The sequence below is a fragment of the Peromyscus maniculatus genome, chromosome X (assembly GCF_049852395.1).
Source record: "Peromyscus maniculatus bairdii isolate BWxNUB_F1_BW_parent chromosome X, HU_Pman_BW_mat_3.1, whole genome shotgun sequence".
NCBI lineage: Eukaryota > Metazoa > Chordata > Mammalia > Rodentia > Cricetidae > Peromyscus > Peromyscus maniculatus.
In genome coordinates, this window is record NC_134875.1 from 58,924,590 (window position 1) to 58,944,427 (window position 19,838).

The following is a 19,838-nucleotide window of genomic DNA, read 5'->3' on the forward strand; positions in this document are numbered from 1 at the left end:
GATTAGAAAATAGCAGGCAAATCAGAAATAATTGCTACTTTATCTGCAAAATATCAAAGGGTATAGGTACTATGACTGACACAAATGTGGTGGGATATATATGGAAGTTGTTTTTAAGTCTTGATTTTGGTCCATTTGTGACCAGGACAGGTTGTGTGTGTGTGTGTGTGTGTGTGTGTGTGTGTGTGTGTGTGTGTGTGTGTGTCTCACAGGCTAATTTCACATCCTTTGGCTTTTAATGTCTTATATGATTTTATGATAAATCATACTGGGTTACTTGATAACTCAAGTAATTCTGAGTGATTGCATTAATATTTCCATAAACCTACACAATGTGCCTTATTCCTTATATCTTTAACTGACTGGCTTCTAATACATATTGGTTAAATAAAGCACAGGTAAGATGAGATAAACTGAATTTTCCAAAAGCATATGTGACTAGTCAAGTTGGATACCATTCAAAATGTAAATCCTCTCATTTCTTTTTTGTTTATTGTATATTCTGAGTCAGAACATTGAAATGTAGTGAAGATTGACTTCAAAATTGCAATCATCCTTTCTCAGCCTGTTTTGTGCTAGGATTACAGGCATGTTCAGTTTAGATCCTGATTTTCCTTTCTGACTCTCAAGATTTCTTTGGAGTCTAATACTCATTGTACATAATTGGCTGTTCCCACTGGGGTAAATACAATAAATTCAGGATCTGGCTTAAATGGAAATGTGAAGTACTCTGTCACCAAGTGATGGTACAGAAAAGTACTAAAGTAAAATTTCTTGGGATTAAACCTTTTAACTATAATCCCTAATTTTTCTACGCTAAGGTTTCTTCTATGGCTTTAACAATGACATAGTGATTTATTTATTTATTTATTTTTGAGACAGGGTTTCTCTGTGTAGCTTTGAAGCCTTTCCTGGAACTTGCTCTGTAGACCAGACTGGCCTCAAACTCATAGAGATCCACTTGCCTCTGCCTCCCGAGTGCTGGGATTAAAGGCGTGCGCCACCACCGCCCAGCTCAACATAATGATATTTTATTTGGAAGAGTTAGATGTTTCTTTACTTTTGAATTTTATAACTGAGTGAATATTCTTATGAGAGTTAGTATCTGAAATTTTGTCTGTTTTAAAGTTAATGTTTTAAATTTGAGATGGGATGGAGGATCTATACTCCTTAGGTCTTTGAAACTTTTGCACTAATTATGAAGAGAAGTGGTTATTGAACCATATAGAAGAATAAAATTATGTGACAGCTTTGAGGGTAAGTTTAAAGACACTTTAACTAGGATTTTTTTTCAATATATTGTCATAAATAGAAACTTCACGAACACTCACAATTAATACATTACTTGGTGTAGTAGCTATTGCTATAATATAGTCACATTAATTTCTCAAGTTGTTTGTAGAAGACAATGTTTCAATAGGAACTACAAACCCAACTTTTGATGTCTCTGACATTACTCTGGGTGGAAATGGAAATTAAAGTAGCCATTGTGCTCCTACAAGGAAAATACCTTCAGATGTATATGTGTCTCTATGCACAACAGAAACAATATTTTACTGAGATAACATTTACTCTCCATTTGTCAATATCACCTGGTAAAGCTCATGCTTGCTATATGTTATTGTTCAATATGTAGATTTTATGAAGTCTACTTTTTCTTCATTTTTGCCTTTTAATGTTCAGTCTTATTTTGTGTTCTAATTCCACTTGGATCAAAATGCTACGATGATAATAATTATCATATTTAGCTGCAACACTACACATTTCCCTAGTTGGTATCATGTTTACTTATTTAAGATTAAAATGTCAGTTTAGAAGATATAGACAAACTGTTTTGGGGGTATCTACTATTGTCATTCTAGTCTGAATATATAGTTGATTTTTGTTAAGACTTAGAGGATCTTTATTAGTATCAGGTAATGAAAACTTAGTGGCAATGGTAAGGGGATTTAAAAAATAGTTTTCTCCAGAAAATGAGCTTGTATCATTACCTTTCCTATAGCATTGACTGACTGTTTTAGAATTCAAAATGCCTTAAAGTCACTATTCATTTCATCAAAGAGGTAAAGTTCCCATTGATTTACAATAGAAAGAAAAGAAATAACAGTACAAGAGTGGATAAAGTTGCCACTCCGTATTTCATCTATGACTATCTGTAATCTATACCTCTAGCCATTTCCAAGGCCAATCATCCAGTGTTTTCTCCTTGTTATTCTTTAGAATTTAGTTCTCTGTAATGCAGCAAGGGCTTCTATTATCATCTTTTTTGGGATCTAACACTACAATAAGTCTGTAGCATTTCCAGTATGCTTTCTTTGCCATTTTTACCAGTAGCCATAATCTCTCAGGAGAAAACTGTCTTTTTTAGGCTCTCTCTATCAGACTGTGTCATTTCTCATTCCAAAGTTTTAACACAATTATTATTGTACTGCCTTTGATTTTTGGTTGACTGTGAGCTCCTTGAAAGTAAGGGCTACATTTTAATCATACCTCTGTTGTAGCTATTATTTAGGACTACTCTGAATTTATACTAGTAAAGAATTAATATATATTTGTTGAATGAATTAATTGAATAAAACATATATGGGAAGATTGGTATCAAATATTTGTGAATTAAGTGGAAAGCACTTAGTATGTCTTTGTATAAATTCCTCATAGCTAGAGAAGACATTCTTTAAGAATAAGATCTTTTGGAGTTTTATTTTCAATATGTGATTAATCTAATTGCTTATTGCTTCTCTACTTTGTTTCAGTTAGAATAAAAATTATCTATATTCTAGCAAACCCATTCTTGTTTTAAATCTCTGAGGTTTTGAATTTTCATTTTCTGTGAAAAGATTGGGTGAAAATTAGGCCTTGATTATCATCTCAAAAATTTTAAAACTATATTCAAAACTTAATGTGCAATAAGTTTAATGAAGTATACATTTCCTGGAGGCCCTGTTCTTTAATTTTTTCCCTCTATACTCTTTTGTCAACTTATTCAGTATCTTCTCAGTGATGATTTTTTAAAAGATTTATCCACACTTATTTCTAAATATATTTTAATTACTTGACAATTTCAAACAATACATTTTCATCATATTCACCATTTACTCCTCCCCCAATTCCTCTGAGATCCAATTGTTTCTTATCTATATCTCCCAACTTCATATCCTCTTTAATTTTTTAATAATCCTCAGTCGAAATTATACTGCCTATATATTCATGGATCAGGCATGATATCCAGTGGAAAATGGTTGACCCAGGTGTCCCCATACTTGAAGAAAACCTAGCTTCCCTACCAAGCAGCCATCAACTGTTCATAACTCCTCAGCTATTGGTGGGAATGAAACATTTATCTAGTTATTCTTTATTAGCATAAACTCAGGAGTCAGATATTGGGTTAAGAACCTGATTGATCAGAGAAGCAACTGGTGACCTCCTCTCTCTCTTTCATTCCTCAATCCAAAAGGCCAAGAACCTTTCTAAACCTCTCCCAAATACTTCCTGTGTCTCTCTATATGTCCTGAGTCCTTGAAAATCTCTATGGCTAATTTTGTTTGGCTAGTAGCTAGACCCACCCTTTGATTCAAGGTAAACTTTATTGTCAGTCTCAGGAGTATCAGAGTGCAATAAAAATATCCCACAACATATCCCGTTTTTGTCTAAATAAACAGGGAAGGTTTTAACTCTAACACAGTAAAACTATGTACAATAAGAACAATTGTCATGTAACAATTATATTCACAATGTCCAGTCTGTAGATGTAACCAACCGTCTTATTAAATAAGAAACACAGAACCAATGTAAAAGAGAAAGCCAGGAGGTCAGAGCTCAGAGCTAAAATCTTACCCTTCCTCCTGCGGTGCTCCTACCTCTCGGAAAGAGAGCTACTTCCTATGTGTTTGTCTTTAATATAATCTTTCTGTTCTGCCTTCTCATTGGTTGTAAACCCAAACACATGACTGCCTCGTCACTCCCTGTAAGTACCGCCCTCCAGGTCTTAAAGGCGTATGTCTCCAATGCTGGCTGTATCCCTGAACACACAGAGATCTACCTAGCTCTGTCTACCAAGCGCTGGGATGAAAGGCGTGCACCACCACCTCTATGCTCTTGCTATGGCTCTAATAGCTCTGACCCTTGGGCAACTTTATTTATTAACATACAATTAAAATCACATTTCAGTACAAATAAAATACCACCATAACAGTCTATTTGCATTTTATAAATTCAGAGAAAAATGAGTCATATCTATTTTATCTTGATGAGTCCAAAGTTCTCTACCTAATTTGCTTTCTATCATTTCATGTATTACCAGCCATAGAATATACTTTTTGATCTTAAAACATTTTCTTAAACAACTTAAGCTTTTATATTTCTCAACCTTTATAAACCTTACATTTCTTTTGTAATTTTCATTTTTGAATTTGGTAACAAAGAAAGCTGTAAAACTGTAACTATCTGTTCTTCAACTTCATCAGAGACCCAAGAAGGATAAAGTATTACCTGAGTAAACAGGAAGTGTAGAGCAATCAACTTCCAAAACTATAGAAATGACAGCAACATCTGACTTCTGGACAGTCACCCAAGGTTCCTCTGCAACATTGGGGCATCCATATTCGGCCTACACATCTAGAATATCAACAGACTTTTCTGTGAAGCAGGAATTTTTCAAGAATTGTCCTACTTTGTCTTGGCAAAGTTTGGCAGTCACCAGTCACCAGTTCTTTTGTGTCTTGCATGTCCAATTTGGACAGCATATTGTCAGCAGTCAAAGCAAGGCAGTTTCTTGCCCAGTGGCTAACTTTACCACAAGGAAAGCAAACTCCATCTTTTTTGAAGTAGATTGGTGGTGCCAGGAGCAGACATGTCTCACTGTCATGAAAAGCCTTATGCTATTAAAATACCAAATACAAATAAAATACCAAATACAGTGCTGTATTTGATTGGTCTCTGAAGTTTTTGAAGACTATCTATCTATCTAATATATATCTCTGACCTTGAAATCATACCTAACATGGCCACAAATTTGATTGTTAGATGACTAACTGTATTTCTTAATATTCCTAAAAAGTTTTTAATAATAACTTTCAAGTACCAGAAATTTACACTACATTTTATATGAACTGCATAGGTACAATACCTTCAACAAGAGTAGAAACATATATACAGTAACAAAAATAACCTTAAATTTTTACCAATATACCCAAATCCATACCTGTTGCTGGCTCTGCAGCTGGGGTCCTGCTGTCCCTGATCCTGAGGGCAGGGGGTGGGTAGACAAAGTCAATGACACAGACTTTGGAGGTTTGAAAGCAAACTCTCCTTTATCAAACAAAGGGCTGAGGTTTATATATGTGGATTTTTGGATGGCTTTGCTCCTAGTTGCTGTGGCATTTCTTGGTTGGCTCTAGGCTGTATGTCATCATCTTTTGGTTTGAAGCTTAAGGGTCAGGTTTCCTCTGGCCAGAGTGCTCTTCACAGCATTTCACAACTCTTTGTTTGCTTAATGCATGGGCCAGTGCTTCAGCATAATCTATCTCACATATCAATGTAAATATTTAAGACTAGTAGTTGCTTTTTTAGTTTAAAAGTAGATTCAATAATCTACCCTTTTTCCCTATAATTCCTATACCCATGCCCCCACCACATACTTTCTTTTCAGAATGAAATCCCTGAATCTTACCTCCTTGGCTCAGTTTCCTCCATGACCATGACAAGTGACAACTTGTAACCCATCCCCGTCAAATTATGTCAAATATCCATAATCCATCAAATGACCAAAAATCACCCCCTCACCTCTTGAAATGTGGGTGTCATCTTCTTAAAATTACTTCCTGTTGTCTGTGGATGAGAACATCTTTAGGGGACCCTAAGAAAATGTTCAAGTCCTGGAAGAGCTAAATGTTGTCCAGTCTTGGTGTGATGGGAAAGTGCAGGACTTATCTGAAGTCCAGATTAGTATTGTCTATGAGGCTGGACCATCTTAGCTAAGCACTTTGAAGTAGTCCTGAGCCATTTGTAGTTCAAAGCTGATCTTTGGGTGGTATTTGTCAACACAGTGGCATTATCACAACCCAGGTGGATTCATCATTCTCTCGTCAATTGGATTCCCAGAGCTCAGCCTGGTGCCTGGCTGTGGATCTCTGCCTCTGCCGCCATCAATCACTGGACAAAGGCTCTATGATGTGGTTAGGGTATTCACTAGACCCTTCACCAGAGTAGACCAGTCCAGGCACCCTCTGGACCACTGCCAGCAGGCCAAGGTGGGGTCAACTTTGTGGATTCCTGAGAGCCTCCCCAGCACCCTGCCTCTTCCTATTCCCATGATGTCCTCATCTATCATGGTATCTCCCTCCCTGCCCTCCCACTCTGTCCCTGTTTCAGCTCAACCCTCCCATTTCCCTATGTTCTCATCTCCCACTCCTCACCCTTTTGCCCCCCGCAAACTGTTCTTGATAATACCTTTTAATATTTCTCTCAGAAGCATTCTTTATTTTATCATTTGTTTCTGAGATTGGAGGAAAATTAATCTGGATTTTCCATTGTTGTAACAAATCACATCTCCATAAATTCACTGTTATGTTAGCCACATATGGCTTTCCTTTCCCTACCTGTCCTGTTGGCCCTACCTCTCCTGTTGGCCTTATACATTAGACCCACCTTCTACTTTGTTTTATAGGAGATAAAGTTCCAATCCCTAGAAATTGAATATTTACCTCCTAAAGAGGTCAATCTGGATGCTAAGGTTTTGGTGACATTGTTACAACCATGCTTGTGTCAAGTAAACCTTCAAACACAATGCCATTTATATGTATTTTTAGCTTTAATATTTGATCATTAATGGAAGTTTGACAAAATAATTGGTTTATGGTCTCTTCTGAAAATTTTGTTTTATCTACTGAAGCTGTTTTGTCATCCAGAGCAGTATGGTTTTAACCACAGGCATTAAGTATTTTAATTGTTCTGTGAAGGAGTTTCTCCAACACTGACAAGGAATGATTGTACCAAATTTGACATGGGGGCCTGCAAGAGGCCCCCTAAAGCATTTCTCAGTGCCTGTCCCATGTTGATTCATATTCATTAGTCCAATGCTGTTCTTTGTCAAACCTTGCATATTCTAGAAGGCTAGGGCCTTGTATTTGTACTATGTCAAGAAAAAAAAACATTGTTTCCAGGAATGCCTTGCCTACAATCCCTTTTCAAATGACGAATTTAACACTATTAAAACATCTAACCTTTTAATTTAAAAAAAATGTAGAAATTACTTTCCTATCCAAGTATCATCATATGAGTTAGAGTCAATATCAGCTGTATTTCTAATCCATTCATCTATAGGTGCTTATCTTGCCTTCAGAAGTCTAATCACTCTTTTGCACTCTAAATTAGAATTTTCAAAGACAAAGGCCTAATTAATATTTGTCTAACTTCTGGATCTGATATCATTCTATTTATAGATGAAGTCAATCTTTGTAAAAATTCAGTGAAGGCTTCTTTTGGGCCTTGCATTTTAGTAAATAACTCAGTCTTCTTTACTGATTCTTCAAACCCTGTCACAATCATTCAAAGCTGCTGTACAGCATACCGACAAGGTGTGATAATCAAATGTAACTTGTCTTTTCAGCATAACAGCCCTTACCAAGGATATGATCTTGGGAAATCTCATAACCTCTAACCCTACCTTGCTGTTCTATGGCCCTAGGTTCATCTCTCCATCAGGCAGTCCACCGTAAGTGAGGACTAGATTCCAATACTTTGGTAAATAAATCTTTCCTGTCTTGTGGAATAATTCTGTCTGAGTGGACCATCAGTTTAACATCTGCCTCACACAAGGTGAATTCATAACATATGAAACTATTGCTTCCTTAAATCTCTTCAAATCTAACATTTCTACAGGATCCCAGTTAACTTCTGTTTAGCCTCTGGGGTGCCTAGTATCTGGTGATCATTCTTAAATGGTACTTGGATAAATTAAGGTTGGTTTTCTAATAACCTCAGTCCGCTCCACTTCAGTTTCATAATGCAATGGTGAAGTAGATTCTGCTCTAAACTCCTGTGTCTCTGTGTGAATGTTTTTCTTAGTTTTGTTAGTAGGTCTTTCTAAGGATCATAATCTATCAGTCAATTTTTCATATTTGGCATCATGTCAAAACACTTTTAAAAAAATAAAACATGAATTCCAAACTGATAATGATTATAATTGACATTATGTCAATCCCAGCTAAGCTGATTATCCTTTCATTTAATTTTTCTATTTTCAAACCATCCACTGTGGAAGCATACAGAGACCTAATTCCCTGCATCATAATATTGTTCCCCATTCTTAACATGGGGAAAAACTTTTTTCCTTTATTTTACATACCAATCACAGATCTCTCTTTCTTCCCTTCTCCCTTCTCCCTTCCCCCTCCAACCCATCCCTGATTCCCTCCTCCAAAAAGATAAGGCTTCCCATGGAGAGTCAGTAAAACCTGGCACATTCAATTGAGGCAGATCCAAACTCCTCCCCCTACATCAAGGCTGTGCAAGGTGTCCCACCATAGGGATTGGGCTCCAAAAAGCTAGCTCATGCACCAGGGATGGATCCTGATACTACTGCCAGGGGGGGCCCTTAAGCAGACCAAGCTACACAGCTGTCTCACTTATGCAGAGGGCCCAGTCCAGTCCCATGAAGGTTCCACAGTTGTTGGTCTAAAGTTCATGAGTTCCTACCAGCTTGGTTTAGTTTTATCTGTAGGTTTCCCAATCATTATCTTACTGCCCCTTGTTCATAGAAGCCCCCTGCCCTGTCTTCGACTGGACTCCTGGAGCTTGGCCTGGTGCTTGGCTGTGGATCTCTGCATCTGATACCATCCTTTACTGGATAAAGGCTCTATGATGACAGTTAGGGTATTTGCCAATCTGATTACCGAGGTAAGCCAGCTCAGTCACCCTCTCCACTATTGCTAGTAGTCTTAAGTGGGGTTATCCATCATTCATGGCAACTTCCTTGGCACCAAGTTTCTCTCTATTCCCATGATGTCTCCCTGTATCAAGGTATCTCTTTCATTGTTCTCCCACTTTGTCTCTGTTCCAGCTCAATCATCCTGTTCCCTTATATTTTCATCCCCCCACCCCCTACCCTCTATTGCCCGCCTCATCCCCAGTTTACTCATGGGGATCTCATCTATTTCCCCTTCCCAAGGGGATCCATGCATACCTCATAGGGTTCCCCATGTTAGTTTGTCTTGAGCTGTGGTTTGTAGTCTGATTATCCCTTGCTTTACATCTAGTATCCATTTATGAGTGAGTACATATCATGTTTGTCCTTCTGAGTCTGGGTTACATCACTCAGGATGATATTTTCTAGTTGTATATTTCCTTAGGGTCAGCCATGTCTGATGAGATACTTGGTAACATATAGTAGACTTTTGACTATCATGTGCACCACAATGGTTTGATAGTTACCAAAGCTTTCTACTATTCTACATGATGCAATCTAAATAACTTGGTGATGATGATGATTATCCTTGAAAAGAGTACACAGCCCACTAGCTCTATCCATAACTTACAATCTCATCATCAATAATTAGTTTAAAATTTAAATGTGATATGAAAGTGATAATTCTTTGTATTATTATCAGTTCTGATCACAAAATCTGCTTCTTTCTTAATTTATGATCTAAAAAAATAAAAATGCAAGTAAGTCATAAAAAATGTGGTTAAGTCCAATGGTTACTGGAGCTCACTAGCCTTGTGATTTTTTTCATGTTGTTGAAAGTTTCTGCCTTTCCATTGCTTCTTCTAGCTCTTTAAAATATTGATAGTATATATGTTGTATTTTTTTAATTATCAGAGTTGGGTAAGACTATGCACCTAAACTTTTTCATCATTTCATACATTGTATCCATCCAATATATGTTATCTATTATCATCTCTTACTGCCTAGAATAAACATGGCATTTACATTCCTTATAATTTTAATTTTGGAAATATAAATGCCATGCTTATGTTAATCAGTGAGACATGATAATAGATAACATTATAACTTAGGCAGTTCCCTTTCTCTATATCCTTCTATCTTTTCCAATAGGTAATGTGACAAGAAAAGCAGAAACTTGAGCATGTCTGGAAGAGGACATAGTACAGCCTTTTCTGTCAGTGTCTGTAATTCCTTCCATGAATCTTTGAGGAGAAAGGAGACAGTTTAGTTATAATTTTTAATGAATAAATTTTATATTTTCATTTTCATTTGTTCTAAACCTGTCTTCTTAAGTCTTGGCTGCTGTTCTGGTGCACGAAGGTGTTCACCTTTCTAACACTACCTTTATGTCTTATGGTGAACATTTGCTAACTGCAGAAATTGATCCAGTGCCATAACTCTATTCTTCTTTAAGGTCATCTTCTCTGTTTTCCTCGGTACTGGGAAAAGTTGCCATTGACAATCACACATGACCATTAAAAACCTTATAAACCCAGAAATGCTATCTATTAGAGTTCTTGTATTGCAGAGATCTTCTGAGAGGGGAACACAAAGTAATTTATTTATAAATTCTGAGTGCCCATATTCTTTCCTTTTTATGAGGAAGGACTTTGCTCCTAGGTTGCATTTTGAATGGTCCCAAGATTGGTCTTTCTATAATGTAGTAGATAGGGGATTTTTTTCTTTTGAATACTATATTATTGGCTTTCCCTTCTCTCCCTTGTCTGCTTTAATCTCTAGAGGCTGTATGATGGTTAGTTTATATTTTGGAAAATTATCTGAGGGCCTTGGATGAAAGACATTGTAGAGAATGAAAATATATGGAAAATAAATAAGTCATGCTAATTGGTTACAATGGATCTCAAAAGATGCCCCAAGACTCTATTTCTCTGGAATAGCACAGCACAATATTTATTATATATAACATATACAAATTAGGAACTCTCTGAAGGGAAGGAACAGAATTTTAAGTTACAAAGAAGAATATAAAAACTGAGAGGAAAAGCCTAAGGGAGCTAACATATATCCAAGCAGATAACTATCCTGAGATATGGAGAAACTCACTGGATTTCAGTGTTGGAGGAGGCAAATGATTTTTTTCCAGGCACATTTTAAAAATTCACCAAGAAAAATTGTTCATATTATTTTTAGTGATATTGTGTCAAATAAAAGCCAAATTCCATAGCCTCAGGGATTTATACTTGAATAAGAATGTAGTTAGTATGTTACATGATAAAGACATCAGATACATAGAAGAGGAAATAAGCAGATCCAAGTAGTCCAAGTGACATTGAATAGAAATGTAATAGTTTTACTTATAAGCTAGTCTACGGGGACTTGAACTGGTAAATGGTAAGAACAAGTCCTTTGTACACTACCCAGGACTGATACATGTATAATAATAATAAATTTCAGAGAATGCAAAATATTTGTAGACACATCATCATTGTTTGTATTCTAAGCTTTTCTATACTTGGTTACCCTACTCATGCCTCTATTGCCTCTGTTCAGCCCCATTGTTACCTTGGTCATCCTGTGTAGCTTTTGATTCTTCAGAACTTTCACATATACCTAAAACTTCATTAAAATTTAGCTCAGTTACACATTGGTCCAAGTACTCACAACCACTGTCTTTATTAAGCAGGCTAAATTATTTCCCTTTCCAAAGTATAAATTTGGTCTCTGCCCAATGGAGAGACAGATAGTTCTAGGTATTGTTTGTATCTCTGGAAGAGAGAGGATTATGAGGACATAAGTAGAGAGTAAGACGTAAGTAGCATCACCTAATTTTGTAGAATTATTTATTGATTGTATGTGCTTACAGCTACAGTATTCCTGGCTAGAATTAACATGTGTAAATTTGTTACTGAGCTTCTTGATAGGAACGCAAGAGTAATTAGATTCATTGCCTTGAGAGTAATGTTTATGGTCATCATTCCACATTGGTGCCAAGGCATCCTTACCCTAGAGAGGGAAGGGGTTTAAAGTCATTTCTTCATAGTTTGAAAAGTGTATATAGGGTTATTGTCAATTATAACACACAAAAGTATTCATGGTAACAGAAAATAAGCTCAAATAGGTAAGTAAGATTTTCTTGTATGGAATTAGGGCAAATAAATATGAAAGTTGATGAGTGGAAATGAAAGAATTTAAAACTGATTTTATAATTTTACTGACTCTAAGAGTTAACATGGAACAAGAGGGCATATTAGTAATAGGAGAAAATGAAAGAGAAAGAATACTTAACTTAGTTTAGACATGAATGACTGGAAGTAACAACAGGGAAGGGGACTATACTAGGGTTAGCTACTGTGTTACAATGGATAGGATTTTAAATAGAAAAGGGGATACAGAAAATTTTAGGGAAACTTTGAAGTGTGTCAAATTAGAACTTTTCATAGCATTTTTCTAAAATACTATGGTAATTGAATAGCTTTCAGTTATTGTTTGGCTGTTGTTTATATATTTCCTTGTCTACAATACTATGTCAAAAATTAGCATAATTTCTTATGGATTATATAAAACTTAAGTTCTGACTTGTGGAATCATAGGAGTAACAGGCCTAGTTATGTTCTTGGTGTTCATATGATACAGTTCCAACATGACATTTCTAGGTATGTGACTGTATTTTGAGATCTTTATATGGAAAGAGCAAATTATTAGAAAGCAAAAAGATAGGTAACACAGAGGATATGATCAAAGTACCTTCTCTGTGTGTATGAAAATGTTTCAGTAAAACCTACTAACTTGTACATTTAATAAATGGTGATGAAAACACAAAAATACGATGTATCCTCACACAGAATGGGGATAATGCAAAGCCATTATAGGAAAATATAGCCATCTACAAGTTTACGTGCAATCTATGTGATTCAGAGGGAACTAACTTCATCAATACCTTGACCTCAGGCATCTAGTCTAAAGAGTTGTTAGCAAATCAACTTCTGAATGTATTCAGTATGTAGTACTTTGTTGAAGTAGCTCTTCCAAACAAATACAGACAGAAAAGAATGTGGTCTGAAAACCAGACCAGAATCAGGAAATAGAAAGCTGCCTTCAACCCAGGGGATACTATTGATTTTCTGCTTCTCTTTCTTTGTTTCTTCTTTGTCTTATACCAATGACTATTCCTTTTGCTTCTATGCCCATGGGTTAAAATATGGCTGTCTTCCAGCTTTCAAATTTAAATCCACATAAAAAGATTGAATTGCCATTTCTGAATTCTGGATTTAAATCTCCAGAGGAGAATATTTTATCCACTCAGTGTGGGATCATGTGTTGAACCTTGCAAACATCTGTCACTCAGTGGGATGAGTGGGCACTAGCACATGCTATAAACATGATAGCCAGAGGTTCATACCTGTGGGCCTCTATTATTATATTATTATCATTTTTAGCTCCTATGTTTATATTTTGTTTTATTACAAGCACACTAAAGCTTTAATAGGAGTATCTAAGATACCATATTAAGCATTGTAAAGTTTTCTGGGTTTATGATTTTTAAAAATTCTTATCGGTATTTTGAGAGTTTTGTACAATGTTTTGATTTCATCCTCTGCCCTCAACTCTTCCACAACCCTCAGTCTTCCTTACCTACCCAACAAATATAGTGTCATTAAAAAATCCTTCAAGATCACTTTGTGCTAATCCAATATTCCTTAATATGTAGTCTTCTGGAGAATGCTGATTTATTTGGGCTACACACTCTTAGAGAAAACTGCATCTTCCTCTCCCAGTAATTGTTAACATTTGTCAATAGCTCCATAGCTTGGGGAAAGATTGTGTGCCCAACGCCCCACTTGCTGGCATTTGGGCTATGTTGGGGTTTTACAGGTTTTGGTATTCTGATTGAGGATTTTGTCTCTAAACATCTAGTTTACTATCTTTCCAGAAATGTATATAATATAGTCTAGGCTGATGACAAGTTACTAGGCAAGCTTAGGTTATGAACCAGGAAGAATTTTTCTGCACATATAGTCCACTATATTTTATGAAAAATAATGTTGGATACATGCTTATAATGTGATAAACAAGACCAGTTTCTATATATATATAACGTGTACAGTATGGATGTCATAGATATTTAGGTTTATAGTTGATTAAGTGAATGAAGGAGATAATAGGAAGAGGACAAAATGAAGAATTCTATTAACAGGCTGGGCATGATGGTGGTACATGGCACTAAGGAGTCAGAGGCAGAGGCAGGCCTCTGTGATTTAGATGTCAACCCCATCTGTATAGAATTCCAGGCCAGCCAGAATTATATTGTGAGATCTTGTCTCCAAAAGAGAATGCTATCAATAAAGAAACAAAAAGCTGCATAGTTCCACTGCAAAGCTATCCATACCATTCATTCAGTCTAGAACAAGAGGCAGCTGAACCACTTAACTATTCAGCAGGTAGTTAAATAGCACTCTGCTTATGGGTGAGGCAATGTGTTTTTCCACCTAAATGTAAAGCAGGGTAAACATTTATTTTTAAGAATTTTAATTTCAATTGAGACATTTACATAGAACCACTAACACTTTAATCTTTTGAAAGGCTTTTTATAAGTCATCTCAAGGACTCTAAAATAATGCTTCTTTTTATAGTTTGACTGCTTGAAATTAAAAACAGCTGAATGTTGCCCTTCATGGTGCAGTATGAAAAAGGAACATAGATTTTATTTCTTTCTTTGCTCTCACTAGCTATGTGACTCATGAAACAAAGAAGTATTTGAAGTTCAGACTACTGGTTGTGTTTGGCCATCTTCTTATTTGGAAATCAGCTTTCTCCATTCCATTATTTTAATTTCAAAGTACATAGGAGTTCTATTTTCAAATCTTTATCTCTCTGAGAGAAGAACTAAGCTGCATATTTAGCCAGACATTTTTCCTGAAGAATAGTCAGTTAAGATATTTATTTATGTGTTTATGTATGTATTTATTTATTTACTTATTTATTTATTTATGCATCATTTTTAAACAATTCAAAGATGTGTCAGTTAATAAAAAGGAGATATGATGTATACAGGGAAATAAGTTAGGACTTCATGATAAGGACATTTGGAAGATCTCATCTATTTCCCCTTCTCAGGGTGATTCATTCATCTATCTTTGGGTCCTCCTTGGTGCTAGGGAAGTTCCTAGGAATCCACAAGGATAACCCAGCTTAGACTACTAGCAATAGTGGAAAGGGTGCCTGAACTGACTTACCCCAGTAATCAGATTGGTGAATGCCCTGTCATCATAGAGCCTTCATCCAGTAACTGATGGAAGCAGATGCAGAGATCCACAGCCAAACACCAGGCTGATCTCCAGGAGTCCAGTCGAAGAGAGAGAAGAGGGATTCTATGATCATGGGGCATCAAGATCATGATGGGGAAACCTACAAAGACAACCAAACCAAACTAGTGGGAACTCACGAAATTTAGAACAACAGCTATGGAGCCTCCATGGGACCAGGATAGGCCCTCTGCATAGGGAGACAGTTTTGTAGCTGCTCTGCTTAAGGGGCCCCCCTGGCAGTAGGATCAGAATCCATCCCTGGTGCATGAGCAGGCCTTTTGGAGCCCACTTCTAAGATGGGATATCTTGCACAACCTTGAGGCAGGGGGAGGGGCTTTGACCTGTCTCTATTACATGTAGCTCGTCATGGGAGGCCTTACCTTCTCGGAAGAGGGAATGGGGAGTGGGTTGGGAGGGGGAGGCTGGAGGGGCAGAAGGAGGGAAGAGGGGATTTTTGGTATGTAAAATGAATTAAAAATTTTTCTTAATTAAAAAAAGACACTTGGAAGACTGTATGTTTCATGTCTAATCCAGAAGTTCTCAACGTGTGGGTCATGACCCCCTTAGGGGTCAAACAACCCTTTTACAGGGGTCTCATATGACCATAAGAAAACTGAAATAGTTATATTACAATTCATAACAGCAAAATTAAACATAACAAAAGAAAATATCAATTACAACAACTATGTTTCCCTTTTAGTATTTTCTTTGCTTCCACTATTTTCTTCAAGTAAAAGGGGGTTCTAACCATACATTTAAATGTTTTTTTTATTTATGTCATATAATTATGCATTATTTGGTTACCATTAATGCATGTATATATGCAAATTACTTGTCTATATATTACACCTGGGTGCAGATTATATTACAATATACAACAATCATACTTGATAGCACTTTGGATCTTTAAACTTTTCCTTTGGTGCAGAAAACACCGAGTAATAATGATTGCAGGAACTATCAGCCCCATGAGGGTAAAATGAAATTTCCATCCTTTTCTCAAAACACACTGATTAAGTGTGTATTTTCAATTCCTTTTCTTCTAGACTCATCAAAACAAGCTAAAGGTCCCGTGAGAATCTTTTAGGTTTATATTTTCCCTTAGTTGTCAGGTGCCAGATCATCAAAACAGAGTCAGGAAATATTTAATAGGTGTGCCTCACTGGTGGGTGATATGACACTCTTGGGTCCAAAGAAGCAAATGCAAATACCCTTTGAAGTGGAATTTTAAGGACAGTTAAAATGTGGCACTAATTTCACCTGATATTCATTGGCATTAGGTACATCTGTTACTGAAGGGACCTTTTGACTTCATACACAGATGTATCTGGGGAGAAATAATACCAAAACATCCCCAGATTTTGAGCACATTGGTCAGAATTAAGTGAAAGCTAAAACTTTAGTTTACAGTCTGGCCTGTAAAAAGTATTCACTGATTGTGTGTGTGTGTGTGTGTGTGTGTGTGTGTGTGTGTGTGTGTGTGTGTGTGTGTTCAGTACTTCCTTTAATAATTTATTTTTAATGTTGCTTCATTCATTTACATGGTTCTTAAAACTTTTATTCATGTAATTTCTTTATTCCTGTGGTCCATCATATGCTGGCATTGTATTAGACTCCAAGAAGCCAATGTCCAGCAGTCCCTTAATAATTTTCCTTTCTTCCTGCCTAATAGCTCCTTGGGATATGCCTTAGTTATAGTCAATATCTTTCTGGGGTTGAAGTTAAATATCTTGCAAAAAGAAAATCTGGCAAGTCATAAACTTAAAATATCTTCTCTCAGTCGCATACCACCTCTCTGATCCAGAAGTCTGTTACTTCTCCCATAATAGAATGCACTTTCTAGCTGTTTGTCTCATCTTTGGAATTCTCAATTTCAGGGGATAATTTATCAACCCTGTAGTCAAAAGTTTTCTCCATTCCTGTCTGGCCCTGGAGTCCTACACCCAGCTTATAAAATAATCACTTAGAAGCTTATATTATAACTCCTCAGCCACTGAGTTAACTTTCACTGTAGCAAAAGTTAGCCACTGGGCAAGAAAGTGCCCTCACATTGACTGCTGATAGTATGCTGTCCAAAATGGACAAGCAGTTATAATTTTACAAAAAGCAACCGAGAGACTCTAGGCCTATAGGCTGAAGGCGGACGCCCCAACTTTACAGAGGAACTTTGGGTGACTGTTGAGACAGGCAGATGTCTCTGTCATTTCCAGAATTTTGGAAGCTGCTTACAATGCATTTTCTGTTTACTGAGGTAATATTATACCCTTCTGGGGTCTTTGATGTAGTTGAAGACTAGATAGCTATAATTTTTCTTGATTATGATAAAAGATGAATTAGATATGAAGCTTTAGACTCATAAATATGGGATAGATGATAGAATATTTTATTTAATTTTTCCAAATACAAATAGACTAGATATTGTATCTATAATTCTTGCTTGATAACTGTTTGTTATATATAATTTTACTAGGTTAAAGTTAAAATCTTCCTTTTTGATTAAACAGAAATGGGGAAGCACTGTGGGATGTCTTTCTGTACCCTGTGAATATGTGTTGATCTGATTGGTTGATAAATAAAGCCATTTGGCCTATGGCAAATCAGGTAATAGCTAGGTGGGAAATTGAAGAGAGAGACAGGAAGAAGAAAGGCAGAGAGTGAGGAGACACCATCTTGTTGTCCAGGGAGCAACATGTAATGGCACACAGGTAAAACCATGGAACGTGTGGTGATAATATAGATTAATAAGAATGGGCTGAGTTTAAGTGTAAGAGCTAGTCAATAATAAGCCTGAGCTAATGGCCGAGCAGTTATAATTAATATAAGCCCCTGTATGTTTACTTGGGGAACATGAGTAGTAGAGATTTGTCCTGACCATTGGTCGGGCAGGACACAGGAAAACTTCTGACTACATTTGGCTGACTACACAACTCTAAATATTTTTACTAGTATTTGGCTATTACTTAATACATAGAAGAGGGGAAAGGCTATAAGAGATGTATGAGCTATAGGAAAATGGTTCAGGTCATTGACAAAGCTAATTTCTTTCCATTAGAAGATATAGTCATGAGCTCTTAGGCAATAAGTAATGCATTTAATCAGAAGTAGGAAGTCATTAGAATTTCTGCCACCTGTATTTTCTTAGAGTTGTTACAGTAACTACATACACACACACACACACACACACACACACACACACACACACGTATATATATATGCTGTGTGTTTGAACCTGTGTTAGTGAACATCTATTTATTTGTACAATAAAAAGAGCTGTGGGGGTAATGAAGGCTGATATTTAGGAGTATAACCATGGCTAAGAAGTTGCCTTCTGAATAAAGTTCTTTGGAAATGGCTTTTTAAGGGACCAGGATCAGCAAAACACTCTATAAACCTAAAACATCTTGCTTTGTTACAAAGCATTGCATTCTCAATAAAGGGAACATGTTCCAAGGATACTATAAGTGCCTTTCATGGGGTACCATTAGTAAACATTACTTTTATTAATAACAAGATATAAAAAGACTGACAACTGAAGTGAAGAAAATGCAATACACTGCCTTAAACTAAGTGTCTGTAATGGGGGTAAAAATGAAAAATGAAATTGTGTACAGCCTGATGATGGAATAAAATGGATAAAACATTGATTTTGTAAGACTCCTTTCAGTATGTAACCAAAAGTACATCATGTTAATTAGCAGACAAATTTGATTGAGATATAATTCATAAAGTAACTTTTCTATAATTTGTATAGCTATAAAGTTAAACTTCAACTATGCTAGTGATAGGAATTAAAACATGACATCAAATGTCACAATGAAATACACTGTAGTTGCCTAGATCCTTTGGCTATAAACAACAATATTGGGACAACTGGGGAAACTTAAAAGGGTCTGAAATATATATGACAATGATATGTCAGCTCCAACTCCTGATTTTTGTGGCCTTTACGGTAAAATATTTGGAGTATAATATTCAGAGTTGATGGGTCAGCATGATGATTACTTATTCTCCACTGGTTCGGGGTGGCGAGGGGGTGTTCTTTGGCCTATACCACTATACTTAAAAATTCCCGAAGTTGGTGCTATATGCACATAGTATTGCTTAAGAAAAGAATGGCTTTAAGAATCTGGAACACACTTGGGCTCTTCCACTCAACAGCTTAGCAGAGGTAGATCATTTGTTTTCTGCTGAGTTTCTGTGCTGGCTAGTTTTATGTCAACTTGACAAAAGCTAGCATCATTTTTGAAGAGGAAAAAACTGAGAAAATGCTCCCAACAGATTGGCCTGTGGACAATCCTGTGGTACATTTTCTTGACTGATATTTGATGTGGGAGAGCCCAGACCACTGTGGACTGTACCAACCCTGGGCTGATGGTCCTGAGTGCTATAAGAAAGCAGGCTGAGTAAACCATGGGAAGCAAGCCAGTAAGCAGCAGTCCTCCATGGCTTCTGCCTCCAGGTTCCTGTCCTGTTTGAGGTTCTTCCCTTACTTCCTTCAGTGATTGACTGGGATGTGGAACTGTAGTCTAAAATAAACCCTTTCTTCCACAAGTTGCTTTTGGTCATGGTGTCTTATCATAGTAATAGAAACTCTAACTAGGACAGTTTCCCAATTTGGAATATGCAAA